Below are 3,846 nucleotides of genomic sequence, written 5' to 3'. Positions count from 1 at the left end.
TGCTCAATTAAAACCTCACATCAAATCCCACTCTGCCAGATATTACTAACCATGTGACACTGGGCAAGTCAATCAACCTCTGAACCTCAGTGAGAAAGGGAAAGCACCACCAAACTCCTAGTATTTGCTGTGAATTTTAAGTAATACAGGTAAAGTTTCAGGTAAGGATTTCAAAAGGGTTGGCTTCCCCTTCTTTGGCTCAAAAGGAACCTTATTACCTCCTCTGGTGCTGCAGTTTGAATGTGAAATAACAAAAAACACTAACGTTCATAGAATATCTGCTCTGGACTAGGTCCCTTTCAAGGCCAGTTTAAGGTTGGCAACACTTCACATACCTTATCAGGCTTAAACCTGCACATGGGCAGCCGGAAGTGGAGACCCTGTAGTGGTATTATACCCTGGAGGAACACGAGGCTCTCAGAGGGGACTGGCTGGTGCAGGCAGCAGAACTGGTGGATGAACGGGCCTGTGGTGAGACCCCAGGTGTGTGTATGTTGGGGGAGGAGGAGGGAGGAGTGCTGGGCAAGGATTCAGAGAGTGTCCTCATAGCCTCCTAAAAGAATGCAGGGGCGAGGAGCTGACTCCTGTAATGGGGGAGGGGAGAAGGCTGGGAGCAGCGGGGACACAAGCACTGGTCAGAGCTGAGGAGTCAGGGGAACGAACACCTTTTTACAGAAATCTTACGAAGATTTCTGGCTCAAGGGTGGGCAGTAAGGGGTCTTGAGGAGACCCCTGCCCAGGATCAGGAAGCCCCAGGCCAGTGCTGGTTACATCTCCGACCTTCAGCAAAACGTCGGGGACCAACACCCTAGGTTTCTGGATACTGGGGATGAATAAGGATGCATCACGTCTGTCCCTTGGGGGACGGGTGGGCTCGGCCTAGTCTGATCACCGATGGTGCTCGCTATAAGGAGAGAGGGTGCGAGAATTGGAGCGAGGTTGTTGTACGGTCCTGAGAGCAAGGCCCCTCATTTCCACACACCTAGCTGCTTCTCAAACCCGGAGCCCGCCAGAATTTGGGGTGGGGGGACGACCTGGGAGGCCGGGGTGCGGGGAGGAGGCTTGAAGGGACGGTTCAGCAGCAGGGACTGGGGGCTCACTTCCAGCCGGGGCCAAGACCCCACAGCGCGGTGGGGATGGGGGTCTGGGACGAGGACAGAACGGGGACTTACCCGCGAACAGCCAGAGGGATCCCCCGGAGACGAGGAAGAAGGTCAGCATGTCGGTGAGCGGGGCCCGGCCTGGCCCCGCACGGCCTCCCCGGCCCGCAGCCCCGCAGCCCCAGCAGTCGCCGCGCCGCCGCCGCCGCCGCCGGGTATTTTTAGCCCCCGCCCCCCGGCTCCGCAGCGCCCCCCCTCTCAGCGCCGCTGCGGAGTCCTGGCAGGAGGGGGAGGGCGCGGTGCGCGCTCCTTACGGGAGCCCCCCTGCCAGCTCCACAGCCTGCGGAGTCCGGGGCGCCCCCAGCGCTGCGAGCAGAGTCGGAACCGCCGAGGCCCGGGCGGGGGAGGGGCCGGCCGCAGCGCCGACCAGCTCTCTGCGCCCCCACCCCCAACGTCGGGACCAGGCGTTCTGGGGAAACGGGTACGAGAGGGGCGCACGGGAGACGAGCGCGGGAGCGTGACGCCGAGCCCACCCCACTGCTGCGCGACCCTTACCCCGCGTGACCCTGCCTTTGATGGCTGGGCAGGCTCGGGTGGCAGAGGGGTTGCAGTCACCTGTTCTAGGAGGTGCCTGTGGGCCGGTTCCCGCTGACGCTGATGCCCCCTAGGACCCAAGTTCACAGACACCAGAAGCCTCCGGGTGCCAAGTCCGTAAGCCAGTGAGGAGAGAGGTGGTGAGGATCTGTGCAGGCTCTGGCAAAGGAACTACGAGGCCGGATTAGTGCCCAGATTCCCTGGGGACCCCAGACCTCAGATCTCCCCTTCTGGGAAGGTTGGATCTGAGGCAACCAAGATGGGGTCACAGGAGGTCACAGGAAGCCACATGGAATCACAGGTGTTTCTTGAGGACACAGGCAATCATGGTCTTCATACATAGCTATTTGTGGCACATGAGACCTCAAGAAGCCCCTCATAGCTGCAGTGAATGGCTACACAGCCACCCACAGCCGCATATGGCCACATGGCTGGCTGAGGGGTTGGACACCTTCTGTTTCAGTGTCTGGGATGGAAGGAGAAAGCCCAATGCTACATTCTTCTGCAAGAATAAGTGTAGGATAAATGTAGATATCCTGCTGGGCCCTACACCTACACCTGGATTTCAAGGTCACCTCCTCCCAACACTCTTGCCTGTTCTCAAATGTGCATGTCCCACCAGGCATCCAGCACCGAGGACAGCGCTCAAGCAGCCCAATCCAGAATATATGCAACCCTCCCAGGCCAGGCACTTAGCTGACCCAGAAAGAAAAGGGTAGGAAACCAGAAGATAGAGGCCAGGTGGCATAGAGTGGAAGAGCCAGAGGTCTCTTCAGACCCACCAGAGACCACCTGCCCTGCCTGTGCATATGCTCAGCAACTTAGTCGTTAGGAGGTGAGTTTGTGCCGCAGCCTGTGCCTGCAGTATTCCTATATGGCATATGTGTGCCCAGCCCCATCCATATACACCCTGCAGATGCAAATGTGCAAATGTGTGCCTCTGAGACACTTCCCATATTTATGATAGGACCTTCCACCTTCTTTCCTATCGCAGGATCTGGACTCTGGGAGAGATGCTCCTGCTGGAACCCAGGCACAGCCTGGCAGGGACTTTGATGGAATCTCTCATACTCCAGGCTTGGAAGGCTCCTTCAAAAGGATGCCACATGTCTGTCAGAATCCCCCCACCCCAACTCCTACTGGCAGCAGATTAACTGAAGACCTACTGGTGCTCAAAAGGAGAACCAGGGGGAACCAGAAGGCTGGGAAGAAAGAAGGTATCTCTCCAGATCAGATTAGTCTACAGAGATGGGCAGGCAATTTCTCCATAGGGCAGAGGGCCAACAAAGAATTTCCTTGTGGAGCAGGGGGCCCAGAAGCCCTGCTGTTAGCCTCAGGCCCAGCCTTCCTCTACAACACTCAGGTGCAGAAACGCTCCAGGCCCTTGCGTGGCTCCTGGCAGCCTCTTCTCCAGAGTGATGTCATGGGACACATTTAGCCCAGCCTCCTGCAGGATGTCGCATCCAGTTACTCTTCCTACAGATGTCTCTGCTACTTGTGAATATTTGATTCAAAAAGATGAGCTGGAGCTGTGACACATTACAGCTTAACTGAGTATTTTCCTGTTTTCTTTGAGCATGGCTTGCCTCCCCCTACTCCCTGAGGGTGGGGATTGGAAGACTATGGGCCTGGCTGTGGAATCACGGGCCAGATATCTTTCCTCTTTAGGCCTATTCCTACCCCTGGCTATAGGGACTTGTTCTTTTCTGTCCTTGGCTCCAGAGGTCTCTTTCCCCTTCCGTGGGTGCCCATCTGTGGACCTTCTGTGGGCCTCAGCAACTGTGACTCTGAGGCATCCAGACTGCATGGGTATGACAGCCATGGAAACCCAGCAGGAGAGGACCCAGGGCCCAGAAGTATCTAGACCAGGCTGGAGAGCCCTTGGACTTCTCTCTTTGTCAGCAAGATCAGCCATAATAATGGCCAGCCCAGTTCACATCTATCTCCTCCCAGCTTAGCACCTCTGAGAGAGCAGGCAGGTAGGATCCTGATCATGTTTTCAGACCCTGGCCCAGGGTCTGGTCCAGAGAATGCAGAGAATATTTTCTTCTTCAACAGAGTAGGAAACCAGTGTCTAGAGAACAGAACATCTGCCTTAGGTCACACAGTAACTCTGGCCTTTAGAATCTCCTCCCTCCCTCCCTCCCTCCCT

The sequence above is a fragment of the Ursus maritimus genome, unplaced genomic scaffold, assembly GCF_017311325.1.
Source record: "Ursus maritimus isolate PB19 unplaced genomic scaffold, ASM1731132v1 scaffold_5, whole genome shotgun sequence".
In the NCBI taxonomy this organism is placed as follows: Eukaryota; Metazoa; Chordata; class Mammalia; order Carnivora; family Ursidae; genus Ursus; species Ursus maritimus.
This window is presented reverse-complemented; position numbering follows the sequence as displayed.